The 20,214-nt window shown below is 39.1% G+C and overlaps 1 pseudogene; it reads left to right on the top strand.

Moving 5' to 3' along the window:
• The first annotated feature begins 7,414 nt into the window (after positions 1-7,414).
• LOC126945907 (serine/arginine repetitive matrix protein 1-like) lies at positions 7,415-10,453 on the top strand (annotated as a pseudogene).
• Positions 10,454-20,214: the final 9,761 nt, after the last annotated feature.

Here is a 20,214-nt window from a genome sequence, read left to right as displayed (position 1 = left end):
TCTCCTTTTGGCATTAGGAAGCAACAGAAGAGTTTTTACAATCAAAACTCTGATACACAGTGCAGTTGTTTGGGAAGATGAATCCACAACATTGTGGAAAACAGACCTAAGGGACAAGATGATAGAAGAAAGGAGCCCAGATCGGAAGTGGTAAGAAGCTGTATAATGTGGTGATAGTTAAAATGAAAAGAGATGGATATAAAAGACATGAAGAGTTAAGAATACCCATGAAACAAATGTGCACGTGTACCCCTGAATGTAAAATAAAATAATTTAAAAAAACAAAAAAAGAATTAAGAGACTTTTGGTTAAAGATGGCAGATTTAACTCACACATTTTGCTCTGCTCCTTCCTCAAAACCATGATAAAATTACAGTAAAGGAATTCTAAAAGGGCATAAACACACAAGGTAGGAGAATAGAGGAGAAAAGATATAAGCAACAAATTTTGGAAACTAGATAGCAGCTGAACAAATAGTAACTGAATTACCAGAACTGAGAAACCTGCATCCCAAGTCATCAGTAGGGAAAGCTGAAACGCAAATCCATTTATACCACAGAATTCCAAAAGGGCTCAGGAACTTGTAGTACCAGGTATCCCTGTAAGTAGGCATGAAAGAGAGGTAATAACCAGGAGGACTGCTTGAAAGTCAGCCTAGGTAGCTGACTTGCAGATTCCTTGCCCTATTCTGCAGGGCCAAATAATTTCCCTTCCCCAACACCAGCAGAATACGGAGGTCTGTTCTCTTGGGGAAGATCCCTGAAGCTCAGAAGGAAACTTTTAAAAAGAAAACCTATCATTGACATCCTTGGAGAGATTAGAGGAGATATTGCGACCATAAAACAAGAAAAATAAATTTTAAAGACTATTGAGAAAACAAAAGAGCTCTTGGGAATTAAAAATATGACAAGAGGAATTAAAACCTCAATAAAAGGGTTGGAAGATAGAGATGATAAAATGTCTTAGAAAGCAGCATTTAAAAAAATTGAAAACAGGCAAAAAATTATAGGAAAATTAGATGAACAAGCCAGACATCCGAAAAACAGGAGTTATGGAAGGGGACAGAGTTCCTTATTAATGTCTTTTAGGGATATTAAGTACTTTGCTCAAGGTCAAACCACTAAAAGAGGTAGAGCTGGGATTCTAAGTCAGGTGTGTCTGATTTGTTAAGTGCAAGCTTTTTCTCATTTCACTATGCTATAATAAAGCCTCTATGATGAGGCCTCTATGATGATAACTCTAGAATGTTAATACATGTGCAACAAATCTGTAACTGTCCTCCAACTTCATGTTTTTACATTCTAAATATTTCTTCCTGGGTGCAGTAGCTCATGCCTATAATACCGGCATTTTGGGAAGCCAAAGTGGGCAGATCACATGAAGTCAGGAGTTCAAGACCAGACTGGCCAAGATGGCAAACCCAATCTCTACTAAAAATACAAAAATTAGCCAGGAGTGGTGGCGCGTACCTGTAATCCCAGCTACTCGGGAGGCTGAGGCTAGTGAATCACTTGAACCCAGGAGACGGAGTTTGGAGTGAGTAGAGATCGTGCCACTGCACTCCAGCTTGGGCAACAGAGAGAGACTCTGTCTCAAAAATAATAATAATAATAATAATAAGCCTCTATGATGAGAAAATTATCCCTGAACCCACTCTACCAATTACATCTGTCTTCTCCCCTCCTGGACATTTTGTCAGAGACCAGAGAGAGGGAATGTGTTAATAGCCACTCGATGATATTACTAGTTTAGGCTTTGAGGTCTACTGTTCAAGGAATCTCTGGTTAGCTCTTTAGTTGTACGTTCTCCCAAGGTCCATTCCAAGTCTATCATTTTAATTATGCCATCATACTTGTCATCTCTTCTCAATTTCTTATTTAGGATCATTGCTTTGGATGCTTTTTCATCTCTCATTACAAGTGATTTGGCCTTCACTCAATCAACTTCAGTCATCTGTTCTTTCATTTTACTATTTCTACTTCACTTTTCCCCCTTGTGTTTACAATTTCTTCTGTCTACTAACAACTTTTTCAGTAGGTATAGCTATTCTGCTCTCCAAAGGCTCATACTTTGCTCCTGTTGGAGATGTAGCTTCAAGCTCTTTCAAACAAAACAAAACCTCCACCGTATGTCCCATCAGTTTCTGGCATCTTAATAAGGAAGCCTGGTTTTCCATGATTTAACTCCACTTCTCAAAATGTTTTTAATACCTTTCTGCTCTAATGAATTTGTTTAGCCACAATATTCCTCTGCCAAATTTCCTAGCTTTTGAGAGATTCATTTCAGCTGTTATCATTCCTTGGCCAGAAAAATTACTTCTCACTTGACAAATCATAACCTCCCTTTTTATATATAAACTCAATTAACCCGTCTCAACAATTTCCCTTTTGAAAGTACACTCTAGAATGTTAATATGTGTTTAACAAATCTGTAACTGTCCTCCAAGTTCATGTTTTCACATTCTAAATATTTCTTCCTATGTCAATCTCTAATTATTTCTAGACCTTTTCATGGAATCTTAAACAGCAAAACTAGAAGGAAACTTAATAGGTCACCTGAGTTCATCTCCAACCTGAAACATTTATTCACACATTCATCAAACATTTATTGAGTACCAGTGTGTTAGGTCCTGGTGTCCAAAGATAAATAAAACAAAAATCTTAGCTCTGAAAAAAACTCAATCTAGTGGGAGACAGATATAAACAAATAAATTACAATACAATCTGGGAAGTGCTATAGCAGAATGATGAACACAGAGCAGTAAGAACCCAGAAAAAAAGAGTGACCAAAAATGCTTTGTAACTCACAAAACAATTTCACAATCCATTAGTTCATTTACTTCTCTAAACGCCTCTGTGACATAGGCATTACAGGCAAGGAAATGGACAATCAGAAATGTTATAGGACATTCCCAAAGTCACTCACCTAATATTGAGTGCTGAAATTCAAACTTTCTTCTTTCTATTTTAAAGTTTCAGTGCATACCCATCAAACTCTGCTGCCCCTTCCCTTCCCTACCTACCACTTAGGGGGTTACATGGAGGAAAAGTACATTGTTTAATAAACTTTACTGTCTCCACATTCTTTTAGGGAATATATATGTTCATTAATCGTTTCTCCATCTATAAGTTGGTGCAAAAGTAATTGTGATTTTGTAGTTGAAAGGAATTGCAAAAACCACAATTACTTTTGCACCAACCTAATAAATCCAAATCCATTTGTATGCTGTGAGGCACTGAAATTCTCTTTCAGTCTACCACATTTTGAGAAATAAGAATCCCAGTATCTTCTGACTCTCTCTCCTATTCACCTGAGAAAGTCCATAAACTACTTAAGGGAAGTGTATCATGCTTGGTTTATTGCTTTAAAATGGCATTCAGATCTACTAACAGAACTAGGAAATTCAATCTGTTTTGCATTTTTAAATTATTCACGTTATTCAGTGATACAGTAAACATTTACTGAGCACTTACTCCATTATAAGGCACTGAGTTACACACTGTGAAAAATACTGAGATGAAGAAGACATATTATTCACCCTCGTGAGTTTTAAAATATAGAATGAGAGATAAGACATATTACAAATAACTACAATCTAAGGAAGACTGTGATAAGTGTTGTAATAGTGATAATAGACACTGTACAAGTTAAGAGCATGGAAGTGGTGGTATTTGAGAATGAAAAAAAAATTGTCATAGGGAAATTGGAAAGAAGAAATTACAAATAGGCCAGGCGCCATGGCTCACACCTGTAATCCCAGCACTTTGGGAGGCCGAGGCGAGTAGATCACTTGAGGTCAGGAGTTTGAGACCAGCCTGGCCAACATGGTGAAACCTTGTCTCTACTAAAAATACAAAAATTAGCAGGGCATGGTGGCGAACGCCTGTAATCCCAGCTACTCAGAATACCGAGGCATGAGAATCGCTTGAACCCAGGAGCCGGAGGTTGCAGTGAACTGAGATCACGCCACTGCACTCCAGCCTGGGCAACAGAGTGGGACTCTGTCAAAAAGAAAAGAAAACAAAACAAACAAAAAAACAACGAAATTACAAATAGATGGAACATCATGAGCAAAGCACGATGGTAAAATAAAATAGTAACTAATAACCACAGCTACCATTTATGGAGTACTTATTCTGTGTTAGGCACTGTTCTAAATGCTTTACATACATTATCCCACTTAATCCTTGAAGCAACCATACAAGGTAAATAATATCATTATATCCATACTGCAGATGAGGACATCTAAGTTTAGAGAAGTTAAAGAACTTGCCCAAAGTTCCATGATTAGCAAACATTATTTGTTTGAAACTCCTTTGTTGCATATCTAATTTCAAAGACAACTGCATAATGCAATAATTATACATCCATATTGATGGACATGTGAAGTATAAAGGTATCATTTGTATGACAATAACAGCACAAAGGAGGGGGAGGGAAAGGAGCTGTAGAGGAGCAAAGCTTTTGTATAATATTGAAATCAAGTTGGTATTAATATGAGCTACATTGTTATAAATTAAGATATTAGCAATCCATAAAACAACCACTAAGAAAATAACTAAAAAGAAAAATAGTAAAAGAAATGACAAGGGAATAAAAATGGTACACTAGAAAATACCTACTTAACACAAAAAAAGGCAGTAATGAAGGAATAAAGGAACAGAAAAGACATAAAATATATAGAAAAAATAACAAAATGACAGATGTAAATTCTACTTTATTGATAACTACATTAAATGTAAATTGATGAAATAACTACATTAAATGTAAATTGATAAAAATTAAAAAGAGATTGGAAAAAGTGTTCAAAAAATTATCCAAATATATGATGTCTACAAGAGGTATAATTTTGATTCAAAGGCACAAATTAAGTTGAAAGTAAAAGTATACAATGTGTTTGTGTGTGTGTGTGTGTGTGTGTGTGTGTGTGTGTGTGTGTAGCAAACAGTAACCAAAAGAGAGCTGGAGTAACTACACTTTTATCAGGTAAAATAGACTTAAAGACAAAAAGTGTTATGAGAGATAAAGGACATTCTGTGACAATGTAAAAGTCAATACATCAAGAATAAATAGCAGCCGGGTGCGGTTGCTCACGCCTGTAATCCCAGCACTTTGGGAGGCCAAGGCAGGTGGATCACAAGGTCAGGAGATCGAGACCATCCTGGCTAACATGGTGAAACCCTGTCTCTACTAAAAATACAAAAAAAATTAGCCAGATGTGGTGGCAGGTGCCTGTAGTCCCAGCTACTTGGGAGGCTGAGGCAGGAGAATGGTGGGAACCCGGGAGGTGGAGCTTGCAGTGAGCCAAGATCGTGCCACTGCACTCCAGCCTGGGCAACTGAGCGAGACTCCGTCTCAGAAAAAAAAAAAAAAAGTAGCAATTATAAACATATATGTACCTAACCACAGAGCCCCCAAATTATAAGAAGCAAAACCTGACAGAATTGAAGGAAGAAATAGACAACAATAATAGTTGGCAACTTCAGTACCCCACTTTCAATAATGGATACAACAACTAGATAGAAGATCAACAAGAGAATGAAAGACTTAAACAGCACTACGAACCTACTAGATCTAACAGACATCTACAGAACACTCCACCAAACAAGAGCAGAATATACATTCTGCTCAAGTATATATGGAACATTCTCCAGGGTAGACCACATGTTTGGCCACAAAAAAGTCCCAATAAATTGAAAAGAACTGAAATCATACAAAGTATAATGTCATTGAAATAAATTAAACAAGGCCAAACAAATGGAAAGAGATCCTGTGTGCATGAACTAGAAGACTTAATATTGCTAAGACGGCAATATTTCCCAAATTAATCCACAGATTCCATGCGATACCTATCAAAATCACAGCTGGCTTTTTTGTTTTATTCTGTTTGGATTTTATTTTTTGAGATGGGGTCTTGTTGTTTTGCCCAGGCTTGCCTTGAACTTCCTGGGCTCAAGGGATTCTCCTGCCTCAGCCTTCTATGTAGCTGGGACTACAGGCACGTACCACTGCACCCAGCTTACAGTTGACTTTCTGAAGAAATTGAAAAGTTCTTCCTAAAATATATATGAAAATGCAAACATCTAGCCAAAACAATCTTGAAAAAGAAGAATGTTGGAGAACTCACACTTCCTAATTTGAAAATGTAATACAAAGCCACAGTAATCAAGATGTTTTGGTACTGGCATAAGGATTAACATATAAGTATAGACCAATAAAATAGGATTGAGAGTCCAGAAAGAAATCCATAGATTTATGACCATTTGATTTTCACCAAGGAACTCCAGACAATTAAATAGGGGAAGAATAGTTTTTTCAACGAATGGTGGCAAGACAAACTGGATATCCACATGCAAAGAATGAAATTAGACTCCTATCTTGTGCCATATACAAAAGTTAAATTGAAATGTATCAAAGACTTAAATTTAAGACGTAAAAATATAAACTGTAAAACATAGAAATAAATTTTAGTGACCTTAGATTAGGCAATGGTTTCTTAAATGTGACACGAAAACCACAAGCAACCAAAGACAGACTTTATCAAAACTTAAATTTTGTGCTTCAAAGAACTCAATCAAGAAACAGGCCAGGCGCAGTGGCTCACATCTGTAATCCCAGCATTTTGGGAGGCCAAGGAGGGTGGATCACAAGGTCAGGAGATCGAGACTATCCGGGCTAACACGGTGAAACCCCGTCTCTACTAAAAATACAAAAAAAAAAAAAAAAAAAATAGCCGGGCGTGGTGGCAGGTGCCTGTAGTCCCAGCTACTCGGGAGGCTGAGGCAGGAGAATGGCGTGAACCCAAGAGGTGGAGCTTGCAGTTAGCGGAGATGGCGCCACTGCACTCCAGCCTGGGCGAGATTGCGAGACTCAGTCTCAAAAAAAAAATAAAAAAAGAAAGAAAGAAAGAAACTGAGAAGACAGTCCATGGGATGGATAAAAACATTTGCAAGTCACATAACTGATAAGGATTTAGAATCCAGAATATATTTTAAAAACTCTTAAAACTCAACAATAAAAAGAAAAATAATCCAATGTTAAAATGGGCATTTTAATAGACATACTTCCAAAGAAGATATGCAAATGGTCAATAAGCTCATGAAAAGATGCTCAATATCATTAGTCATCAGGGAAATGCAAATTAAAACTATAAAATAGGCGGTGCACCCTGGCATAGGGAGCGATCTCTGAGCGAGAAGGCAAGATGCATGTGGGATTCTTCCCCGATCAAGTGGAGAACAGAATAATCAGTTCTGCAACAGACAGAAGAAACTACTGAAGCAGCTGAAATTTGCAGAATGCCTAGAAAAAAAGGGGGACACGAGCAAAGTAAATTTGGAAGTTATAAAGCCTTGGATAACAAAAAGAGTAATGGAAATCCTTGGGATGAAGATGATGTTGTGATTGAGTTTATATTCAACCAGTTGTAAGTGAAGAACCCAGACTCCAAAATGATGCAAATCAACCTGACTGGATTTTCGAATGGAAAAAATGCTCGAGAATTTGTGGGAGAACTGTGGCCCCTGCTGCTAAGTGCACAAGGAAACATCGTGGGAATTCCTTCTGCTTTCCTAGAACTGAAGAAAGAAGAAATAAAACAAAGACAGACTGAACAAGAAAAATTCGCATCTATGAAAAAGCAAGACAAAGACAAAGATAAAAGGCATAGGGAAGAAAAAGAAAGCAGCAGAGAAAAAACAGAGAGGTCTCGTAGCCCAAGAAGATGCAAATCTCCTTCCCCTAGAAGACGATCTTCCCCTGTTAGAAGAGACAAAGCGCAGTCATCCTTGATCTCCCCGTCACAGAACCAAGAGCCAGAGTCCTTCTGCTCCAGAAAAGAAGGAAAAACCTCCAGAGCTCCTAGAACCTTCAGTGAAGGTAAAAGAACCTTCAGTAGAACAGGCCACTTCTACTAGTGACATTCTGAAAGTTCCCAAACCTGAACCTGTACCAGAGCCTAAAGAACCTTCTCCGGGAAAAAAAAAAAAAAAAAAAAAAAAAAAAAAAAAAAAATTCCAAAAAAGAAACGCAGAAGGAAAAGACCTGACCACGATCTCGGACACGCTCCAAATCAAGATCCCAGATGCGGTCCCACTCTCCTTCTCACACTCCACCTAGACGGCGCCATAGATCCTGATCAAGATTGTATTCACCTAGAAGGCGGCCAAGCCCAAGAAGGCAGCCATCTCCTCGAAGAAGAGCTCCACCAAGAAGAATGCCTCCTCCACCAAGGCATAGAAGGAGTAGATCTCCAGTAAGATGAAGAAGACGTTCGTCAGCATCCTTGTCTGGGAGTAGCTCATCATCCTCTTCATCTCATTCCCGGTCACCACCAAAGAAGCCTCCCAAGAGGACAGCCAGCCCCCCTTGAAAAATTTGTAGGTTATCTCCTTCAGCAAGTCCTCCAAGGCGAAGGCACAGGCCATCTCCTCCTGGAACTCCACCACCCAAAACTCGGCATTCCCCAACACCCCAGCAGTCAAACTGTACAAGAAAAAGTCGTGTTTCCGTATCTCCAGGGAGAACTTCAGGTAGTGACAAAACATAAAGGTACTGAGAAAAGGGAATCCCCTTCACCAGCGCCGAAGCCTAGAAAGGTAGGGTTATCTGAATCAGAAGAAGATAAAGGTGGTAAAATGGCTGCAGTAGATTCTGTGCAGCAGAGACGCCCATACAGACGACAAAACCAGCAGTCTTCATCTGACTCTGGCTCCTCCTCCTCCAAAGAAGATGAAAGACCCAAGAGATCCCATGTGAAGAATGGTGAGGTTGGCAGGCGGCGGAGACATTCCCCTTCCCGGAGTGCCTCTCCATCACCACGAAAGCGCCAAAAAGAGACTTCCCCTCGTGGTAGATGGAGAAGAACTCCATCCCCACCACCCACCAGAAGGCGATGGTCTCCTTCTCCCGCCTCTCTTCCTCGATGGCGCAGTTCTCCAACACCACCACCACGAAAAAGAACTCCTTCTCCCCCACATCGGTGCTCAGCCTTCTCCTAGAAGATACTCTCCTCCAACAGAGAGGAGATACTCTCCTTCTCCAACTCCAAAGAGAAGAATGGCTTCTCCTCCTCCCCTTCCTGAACAAAGAGCATCACCATCTTCACCACTAAAGCATTGGGTCTCCCATTCTCCACCTCCCAAACAAAGAAGCTCCTCAGTCACCAAGAGATGTTCACCTTCATTATCATCCAAGCACAGGAAGGGGTCTTCCCCAAGCCGCTCTACCCACCAGGCCCGATCACCACAATCAAACAAATGGCATTCGCCCTCACCACAGCCTCGAGCTCCTCAGACCTCCTCAAGTCTTCCACCCATTTGAAGAGGAGGGTCGCCATCACCCCAAAGAAGGCAGTCCCTGTCTCCAAATACTAGGCCCTTTAGGAGACTCTCCAGGACTCTGGAACCTAAAAAGATAAAAAAGTCTGCTTCACCAAGCCCACAGTCTATAAGGAGGGTCACATCCTCCTGATCTGTCTCCGGGTCTCCTGAGCCAGCAGCTTAAAAGCCCCCAGCACCTCCATCCCCCGTCTGGTCTCAGGCACCATCTACAAACTGGACACCAGCTGTACCGGTCAAAAAGGCCAAAAGCCCAACACCAAGAGCATCACCACCAAGAAATTCCAGTCAAGAAGGAGGTGGGAAGAAAAAGAAGGACAAGAAACACAAAAAGGATAAGAAGCACAAGAAGCACAAAAAACACAAGAAGGAAAAGGCTGTGGCTGCAAATGCTGCAGCTGCTGTGACCCCTGCAGTCATTGCAGCTGCCACAACCACATTAGCACAGGAAGAACCAGTGGCAGCGCCAGAGCCGAAGAAGGAGACTGAAAGTGAAGCTGAAGATAACCTTGATGACTTAGAAAAGCACCTGCGTTGGCCAAGCACGGTGGCTCACGCCTGTAATCCCAGCACTTTGGGAGGCCGAGGGGGGCGGATCACAAGGTCAGGAGAGCGACACCATCCTAGCTAACACGGTGAAACCCCGTTTCTACTAAAAATACAAATAAAATTAGCCAAGCGTGGCGGGGGGCACCTGTAGTCCCAGCTACTCGGGAGGCTGAGGCAGGAGAATGGCGTGAACCCGGGAGGCAGATGTTGCAGTAAGCCAAGATCGCGCCACTGGCCTCCAGCCTGGGGGACAGAGTGAGACTCCATCTCGGAAAAATCAAAAGAAAAAAGAAAAGCACCTGTGTGAAAAGGCCCTGAGATCAATGAGGAAGGCCCAAAATGTCCCCACAGTCTCAGGCGGAAATGTTTGTTATGATGTAAATTTTATTTGGTTTGTATGCAGTTCAATTTCAAAATTGCTAAAATGTGTTTGAGTTTTAGACTATAACATTTGTTGTAATAATTGCTAGGTTGAAGTTCACCATGTAAAACAAGGGGCATGGATTTACATTGCAAAAGTTGTCCATACTGTATTAGTGACATTCTTTCACTGACAGCTGACATAATTCATTTAGAGTGAAATATTTTAAGCCAAAAAAAAAAATCCCCTTTTTAAAAAGGGGGGTTTAAATACTATTAGCATTTTCATGGTTCCTTTAAATGCCCTGGCTATTCCCAGAGCGTTTTTTTGTTTGTTTGTTTGGTTGGTTGGTTGGTTTGTGGTTTTCTTTTTGTTTTTCTTTTTCTTTACATTTTTTTCATTTGAGTCTTAGCACCCATTTAACTTATGCTTCTGACGTTGTATGTTCTGTAAGCTTGCCCAGAAATAAGACCACTGTTTTGAACTACCACAAAAGTATAAATGAATATCTTAATGCCATAATCTTTCCTGTTGCCTGTGGAGTTTCTGCTGAAATGAATCAGGATTCAAGCTCTAAGATGAGACAGAAAATGAAAGCATGCTGTTTGCCAGGACACTGTGGATTTATATTGATGTGTAACAAGTTGATCTGGAACACTGGACCCTCATTCTGTTCTTCTGGTTTTGTGTTTTTGTTTTGTTTTTTCTTTTGTAAAGGCAATGAGCCAGTCCCAGGAAGGATCTTTTAGTTACATACAATTTTGTTTAATGAAATGTCATGGCTCTGTTCATATTTTTCTCTTGTTCTTCCAATCAGTATATAAAATTTTCTGAGCTCTTGTATTTGGAAGGCTGGAAGGGCCCAGACTTTGGAACAGTGTCTTAGTTTCACTGTTTTTGTTTTGATTTTTTTTTCAGTTTTTTTTTTTTTTTTAATTAAAGCTATGTAAAGCTTGTGGATTAAACAGAATAAATTTCTTTTTTTTTTTTTTTTTTGAGACGGAGTCTCACGCTGTTGCCCAGGCTGGAGTGCAGTGGCGCGATCTCGGCTCACTGCAAGCTCCGCCTCCCGGGTTCCCGCCATTCTCCTGCCTCAGCCTCCTGAGTAGCTGGGACTACAGGTGCCCGCCACCGCGCCCGGCTAATTTTTTGTATTTTTAGTAGAGACGGGGTTTCACTGTGGTCTCGATCTCCTGACCTTGTGATCCGCCCGCCTCGGCCTCCCAAAGTGCTGGGATTACAGGCTTGAGCCACCGCGCCCGGCCTAAATTTCTAAATTAAAAAAAAAACTAAAATAACACTTCATACCCACTAGGTGGCTATAATAAAAAAAAGAAAGAAAGAAAAGAAAGGATAGTAACAAGTGTTGGTGAGGGTACGAAGAAACTGGAACCCTAATACATTACTGATAGGGATGTAAATGGTGCAGCCAGGTTTGAAAACAGTCTGACAGTTTCTCAAAATAATAAACATAAAGTTACCATATGACCCAGTGATTTCACTTATAGGTATACATGCAGTAGAATTGAAAGCAGATGTTCACTCAAAACATTGTACAAATATGTTTATAGGCTAGGCACGGTGGCTCACTCCTGTAATCCCAGCACTTTGGGAGGACAAGGTGGGCAGATCACGAGGTCAGGAGTTCAAGACCAGCCTGGCCAACATAGTGAAACCCTGTCCCTACTAAAAATACAAAAATTAGCCAGACATGGTGGCATGTGCCTATAGTCCCAGCTATTCAGGAAACTGAGGCAGGAGAATCACTTGGACCCAGGAAGCAGAGGTTGTGGTGAGCCGAGATTGCACCACTGCACTCCAGCCTAGGCAACAGAGCAAGACTCCGTCTCAAAAAAAAAAAAAAAAAAAAAAAAATGTTTATAGCAGTGTAATTCAAAATATCCAAAAGGTAAAAATAGTCCAGATGTCTATCAAACGAAAGGCGGTACATCCATACAAAGGAGTATTATTCAATCAGAAAAAGGAATGAAGTACTGATACATGATACAATATGAATGGACTTTGAAAACATTATCCTAAGTGAAAGAAGTCAGACACAAAATGTCACATGCTTCATGATTCATTTATATTAAGTGCCCAGAATAGGCAAGTCCATAGAGATAGAAAATAGATTAGTAAATTCACAGCCAAGGGGATGGGAGAACGGAGAGTGTCTGCTAATAAGAACAGGACTTCTTTTTTTATTTTTATTTCAAGTTCCAGGGTACATGTGCAGGTTTGTTACATGGTAAACATGTGCCATGGTGGTTTGATGCACCTATCAACCCATCACCTAGGTATTAAACCCAGCATGCATTAGCTATTTTTCCTAATGCTCTCTGTCCCCACAACCCACCTCCCAACAGGCCCCAGTGTGTGTTATTCCTTTCCCTGTGTCCATGTGTTCTCATGAAGAGGGTTTCTTTTGAGGGTCATGAAATGTTCTGGAATTAGGATAGTGGTGACAGTTTTATAACTTTGTGACTATACTAAAAACCACTGAATTGTAGGCTTTAAAAGGGTGAATTTTATGATATGTGAATTGTACATAAATGTTTTAGAAGAAAGAATAAAGGGTAATGGTAAAACTAAGAATGAATACAGTTTTTAGCCTATGTGACCAAAACAGTGGTGATAATATAAACAAAAATAAGAACTTCATGTGGGACAATTTGTTGGATAAATAGAAATAAATAAATTCAGTTCTAAAGACATAGTACTTGAAACTGACCGTGAAAATGGATGCCATCACTCAAGGAGAGAGCATGCAAAAATCAAGAAAAAGAGGAAGAGGAGAGAGGAAGAATGGGGAGGAAGAGAAGGAGAAAGAAAGGGAGAGAGAGGAAAGAGAAAAACCAAGAGGCGAGGATATAACTAGGAAGAAAGTCCACATTTGATAGTCAGAAGGATGACAGAAGGGAGTTAAGAGAAGGGAAAAAGAGGTGGAAGAACTAGAAGAGTACAATGACAAGAATAGTGAAAGGGAAGAACTTTTCATAAAGATGAGTGTAGCTAACCAGGCACGGTGGCTCACGCCTGTAATCCCAGCACTTTGGGAGGCCGAGGCAGGCAGATCACCTGAGGTCAGGATTCAAGATCAGCCTGACAAACATGGTGAAACCTCGTCTCTACTAAAAATACAAAATTAGCCGGGCGTGGTGATGCATGGCTGTAATCCCAGCTACTCAGGAGACTGAGGCAGGAGAATCTCTTGAACCTGAGAGGCAGAGGTTGCAGTGAACCGAGATCCCACCATTGCACTTCAGCCTGGGCAACAAGAGCAAAACTCCATGTCAAAAGAAAAAAAAAAAAATGAGTGTAGCTAATAGTCTGTCAAATGTTACAGACTGATCAAGGAGACTAGGAACGAATGCAATGAATTTGACAAGAAGAAAGGTCATCTGTCAACTTTCAGGAATGCTTTTCAAAAGAGAGATCCAAACTGCCAGTATTAAGAAGAATGGGTCATAAATATAAAGAGAGATGATTGGGAAAGGAAGAGAAATGGGACAGGAACATGAAAGGATGTAGAAGGACAATAGCAAATAAACTGAAGTGCACAAAACCCGACACAAAAAGACATTTGTACAAGCATAATTTATAATTAACATAAAATACAAACAACCTAAATTATCTAACGATATGTAAAAAATAAATGATTGCACAAATATAGAAGCATTGTCTGGTATCATGATTAAGAGAACAGACTCTCAAGCCAGACTGCTTAAATTTGAATTCATATTTATTTATTTAAGACAAGGTCTCGCTCTTTCGCCCAGGCTGGAGTGCAGTGGCACAGTCTCAGCTCACTGCAACCTCCCCCTCCTGTGCTCAAGTGACTGTCTTGCCTCAGCCTCTCAAGTAGCTGGGACTGTAGGCGCATGCCACCACACTTGGCTAATTTTTTTGTATTTTTTGTAAAGACAGGGTTTTGCCAGGTTTCCCAGGCTGGTTTCAAACTTCTGGGCTCAATCCCTGATCCACCCACCTCGGTCTACCAAACTGCTGGGATTACAGGTGTCAGCCACCACGCCTGGCCGAATTTGAATTCTGACTCTACCACTTACTAGCTGAGTGACCATGGGCACTATTCTGTGCCTTATTTCCTCATCTGCAAAATGGGATAATAACAATAATATCTACCTCATAGTGTTGATGGGAAGATTAAATGAGTTAGTATTTGCAAAGAATTTAGAACAATATCTGACATATAGTTAAGTACTATATAAGGGTGAATTATTATCAATACAATAGAATACCTGTGGTTGTTAAAAATGATATCAGAGAATTTCCAATGATTAACCAAAATATTGAGACTTAACATTTAACAACACATTGTTAAGTGAATAAAGCTGGAAAAAATTATATACATTATGTGATCATAATTTACATGCACAGAAAAAGACTAGAAACATAACAGGCCAACACGAGTTCACTCAAAAAGATGGGACTGTAGGGGATTATTATTTTAATCCTTATGCTTTTCTGTATCTCTAAATGTTCTATCACAATAATTTATTATAGGTGGAAAAAAATAAACATGAAAATAGAGAATTCTAGGCTAAAATGGCTGACTGAATATATATATATATATATATATATATATATATATATATATATATCTTTAATCTTTCTTCTGAAACCACAGGAAAATTATAAAAAAGTATTTTAAAAAAAAATCTTCACAGACAGGGAGAACAGGAGAGCAGATAGCAGAAAAAAATAAAAGGAACCCAGAAACTATTGCAGATAGTGGAGAAAGCTGAGAGGCAACCCAATTTACACTACAGAATCCACAAAAAGCTCAGAAACCAGCAGCAACAGGTAATCTGTGAGTAAAGTGTGGTGGGGTGACTAATGGAAGAGAATTTTGTGAAAGCTTTTTGAGAAGCAGATACATCTATCATCTCCCTCACTCTAACTATAGCATATATCTAGAGGTTTATTCTCCAGGTTGGAGAACATCAGACATGATTAAGGGCTTGGGTACTATATGCGGCTACATGGCACATGTCAAGACACCTGGCTCCTTTCCCCTAGACACCTCCCAGAATGCTGGCAGCCAGACATTAACCCTTCAGCCAGGAGATTAGAATTTCCAGGTTTTCTTTGAGAAAAGTTACTATCCCAAGGCTTAAACCCTAAAGATATTGACAGAAGAGGGTCCACTAAAAACAGTGCACCTAGATCAGCAAACAGTGAAGTTCCAAGTCTATAAGCTTCCCTACACACTCATAACATTCATTTAGTATTTTATTCTCACACTTTTAATCATACGCATACATACAACCAGCCATTGCCAGACCTTTGAGGAAATCCTGTAGCATGAAAGATAGAAATGAAAACAAAAAGGGAAAGTCAGCCTGAAGAAAATGATTCATTGAGAAAAAATACTTATCATTAGTAACCCAAGAGAGGTATAATATGATACTGCACTCATGGAACACTGACAAGATGCTTTTTCAAAGGAACATTAAGAAAACAAGGCCAGGCGCAGTGGCTCATACCTGTAATCCCAGCACTTTGGGAGGCCGAGGTGGGCAGATCACTGGAGGCCAAGAGTTCGAGATCAGCCTGGGCAACATAGTGAGACCCCGTCTCTATTAAAAATACAAAAAAGTTAGCCAGACATGGTGGTAAGCCTGTAATCCCAGCTACTCCGGAGGCTGAGGCACAAGAATATTTTGAACCTGGGAGGTGGAGGTTTCAGTGAGCAGAAATCGCACCACTGCACTCCAGCCTGGGTGATGGGGCCAGACTCTGGAAAAAAAAAAAAAAAAGAAAGAAAGAAAGAAAGAAAGAAAGAAAGAAAGAAAGAAAGAAAGAAAGAAAGAAAGAAAGAAAGAGAGAGAGAGAGAGAGAGAGAAGGAAGGAAGGAAGGAAGGAAGGAAGGAAGGAAGGAAGGAAGGTTGGTTAAAAAAAAAGAGCTCTAGGGAGCTAAAATCTAACAGCAATAATGACAAAAATCAATATAAAAATTCAAAATCTAGAAAGTAGAGCAAAAATACAGAGATAAAAATTACAAGAGAAAAAAATGAGAAATTTAGAGACAGTCCAGGAGTCCTCAACAAATACAGATGCTCCTTGATTTACAACTGTGTTACATCCCAGTAAACCCACTGTCAGTCGAAAATATTGTAAGTTGAAAATGCATCTAATACACCTAACCTACCAAATATCATAGCTTAGACTAGCATGGGCATTTTGTAGACATGATGGAATGCAAAAACACAAAACACAACATCCAAAAATGCTAGCAACACAGTACACTGTAGAGTGTCTGTTGCTTGCCCTCATGTTGTGTGGCTGACTGGAAGCTACAGCTCGCTGCTATTGCCCAGCATTACAAGAGAGTATCATACAGCTTATTGCTAGCCCAGGAAAAGATCAAAATTCAAAACTCAAAGTACGATTTCTACTGTAAGCATATTGCTTTCACATCATCATAATATCAAAAAACCATAAGTCAAACCATCATAAGTCAGGGACTATGTGTATTAGCAAACCAAATCCAGCCATATATAAAAAGAATAAAAGTCATGATAAGGCTACTCAGAGCATTTTACTTGTATTTATATTATATTACATACCTTCAAGTACCACTTCTTGTAATATTAACTTTAGAGTTTTCTTGAAAATTTAATGATAACAAGTATTGAAATTAATCCTGGGAATGCACAACTGGTCAAAAATAGAAATCAAATCAATGTAATTCACCATATTAATAAACTAAAAAAAAAGAAAACCATATGATCATCTCAATAAATGCAGAAAAAGCATCTGACAAAATCCAAAATCTATTACTGATAAAAAAGTTCTCAGCAAAGGAAGAATAGAAAGAAAAATCCTCAACCTGACAGACTTCATATATGAAAAACCCTCAGCTAACATACTTAGTTGTAAAAGACTAGATGCTTTCCCTCTGAGATCAGGAACGAGGCAAAGATATCCATTCTTACCACTTTTCAACATCATATTAGAGGTCTAGCCAGTGCTATACAGCAACATCAACACAAGCATCCAGATTGGAAAGGATGAAATACAATAGTCTCCATTCACAGCTGACATAATTACATACACAGAAAATCACAAAGACTCTATAACAAAGCTCCTATAACAAATCAGTGAGTTTAGCAAGGTGAGAAGATACAAGGGCAATATGTTGAAATCAGTTATATTTCTATACGCCTGCAACGAATAACTGGAACTGGGTTTGTAAAATATCACTTATAGCACCAAAAAAAAGAAAAGAATGAAAAGGAAGAAAAAAATATGTAGGTATAAATCTAACAAAATATGTGCTGGAGCTACAAAACGCTGATGAAAGACACTAAAGAGGACCTAAATAAATGGAGAGAAATACTGTACTCATTGACTGGAAGGTTTCATATTATGAAGCTATCAATAGTCCACAAATTGATCTATAGATTCAATGCAATCATAATCAAAATCCCAGCAGGACTTTTTGTACATATCAGCAAGCTGATGCTAGAATTTATATGGAAAGGAAAATAAACAAGAATAGCCAAAACAATCTTAAAGAAAGAACAACAAAGTTAGAGGACTCACATCACCTAATTTCAAATTTTGTTACAAAAATTTAGTAATCAGTCTGTGCGCAGTGGCTCATGCCTGTAATCCCAGCACTTTGGGAGGCCAAGGCAGGCGGATCACTTGAGGTCAGGAGTTTGAGACCAGCCTGGACAACATGGTGAAACCTCGTCTCTACTAAAAATACAAAAATTAGCCAGGTGTAGTAGTGGGTGCCTGTAATCCCAGCTACTCGGGAGGCTGAGGCAGGAGAATCGCTTGAATCCGGGAGGTGGAGGTTGCAGTAAGCTGAGATCACGGCACTGCACTCCAGCCTGGCTGACAGAGTGAGACTCTGTCTCAAAAAAAAAAAAAAAAAAAAAAAATACAGCAATCAAGACCGTATATTTGTGAGCTGATAGACACATAGATCAATGCAAAAGAACAGAGTCCAGAAACTGGCCAAACATATATGGGCAATTGATTTTGACAATGGTGCCAAGGTAATTTAATGGAAAAAGAGCAGTCTTTTCTACCATTAGTACTGAAACCACAGGGCACCCATAAACAAAATAGAAAAAAAAAAACTTTGAGCCACAACTCACATATACCCAAAAATTAAGTCAAAATGGATCACAGGCCTAGAGATAAAACATAAAACTATGCATCTTTTACCAGAAAACGTAGAAGAAAATTTTGTGATCTTGGATTAGGCAGAGTTCTTAAACACAATACAAAAAGCATATCCATAAATGAAAAAAAAATGGTAAATAGGACTCATCCAAATTAAATCCTTTCATTCTGCAAAAGACCCTGTTAAGATATTAAGAAGATAAGCACTGAGAAAATATTTGCAAATCACATATCTCACAAAGGACTTGTGTCCAGAATATATAAAGAACTCTCAAAACTCAACAATAAGAAAACAAACTACCCAATTAAAAACCAAGCAAAAGATCTGAACAGACAAATAAAAACATGCAAAGATGTTAAACATCATTAGTCATTATAGAAATACAAATTCAAACCACAATGAAATACCAGTACACACCTATTCAAATGAGTAAAAGATAAAGAAAACTGACAATACCAAGTGCTGACAATGATGTGAACAAACTAGCATTCTCATACATTGCTGGTAGAAATGTAAAATGGTAACAACCACTTTGAAAAATAATTGGACAGTTTCTTTCCTTCCTTCCTTCCTTCCTTCCTTCCTTCCTTCCTTCCCTTTTTCTTTCTTTCTTTCTTTTCTTTTTTTTAGATGGAGTTTCACTCTTGTCACCCAGGCTGGAGTTCCGTGACACAATCTCAGTTCACTGCAACCTCCACCTCTTGGATTCAAGCGATTCTCCTGCCACGGCCTCCCACGTAGCTGGGATTACAGGCATGAGCCACCACACCCAGCTAGTTTTTGTATTTTTAGTAGAGATGGGGTTTCACCATGTTGGCCAGGCTGGTCTCGAACTCCTGACCTCAGGTGATTCACCTGCCTCGGCCTCCCAAAGTGCTAGGATTACAGGCGTGAGCCACCACATTTGGCCTAGGCAGTTTCTTATAAAGTTAAACATACTTTTCATATGACCTAGCAATTCCACTCCTAAGTATTTACCCAAGAGAAATGAAAACTTATGTTCACGTAACAACCTATTTTATGAATGTTTTACAGCAGTTATGGCAACATTTATTCATAACCACCAAAAACTGGAAATAACCTAAATGTTCTTCATCTGCTGAATATATAAACTATGGCACATCCCATACAATGGAATACTACTCAATAATAAAAAGTAAGAAGTGAAATAAACCAGATCCAAAGGGCTCTATTTGACTCACTCTATGGCTTATTTATATGACATACTGAAAAAGGCAAAACTCCAGGGGTCGAGAACAGATCCATGGCTACCAGGGTTTCAGGTCAGGGAAGGGGTTGACTACAAAGGGATAGCATGAGGGAAGTATTAGACTGATGGAATCTTTCTGCATTCACATTGTGGTAGTGCTTCCACAACTCTATGCATTTGTCAAAACTCAAAGCATTGTACACCAAAAAGAATGAATTTTTGAAACAAATATATATTTAAATAGCATGCCTGCATGTGGTTCTTTGCATTATGTGATAACTGCAACATTATCTCAGGAATAAAATATATAATTATTTTTAAATTTACAAAAAAATTCTAAAAAGCGTTAGTGGTGGGCCCAAGGGGTAGAAAGGGAAGAGCAGAATATATTTATAAGCAGAAAAAAGGGGCCTCAGTGGAGAGATAAAGTAGATATGCAAGAAAGGAGCAGTAATGAATTGAACAAAGCTGTGAAAGAAAGAAATGGAAGGGAACAGAATCAAGCACAGAAGCGGCCCAGTTCTAAGTATCTTTCAAATCATAAATTAAGCATCATTACCTCTACAAAGCCTTCCCAGGAGCCCCAAAGTGG

This window comes from Macaca thibetana, chromosome X (assembly GCF_024542745.1).
Source record: "Macaca thibetana thibetana isolate TM-01 chromosome X, ASM2454274v1, whole genome shotgun sequence".
In the NCBI taxonomy this organism is placed as follows: Eukaryota; Metazoa; Chordata; class Mammalia; order Primates; family Cercopithecidae; genus Macaca; species Macaca thibetana.
Note: the sequence above shows the minus strand (reverse complement) of the source record. Positions and strands in the feature narration are given on the sequence as shown.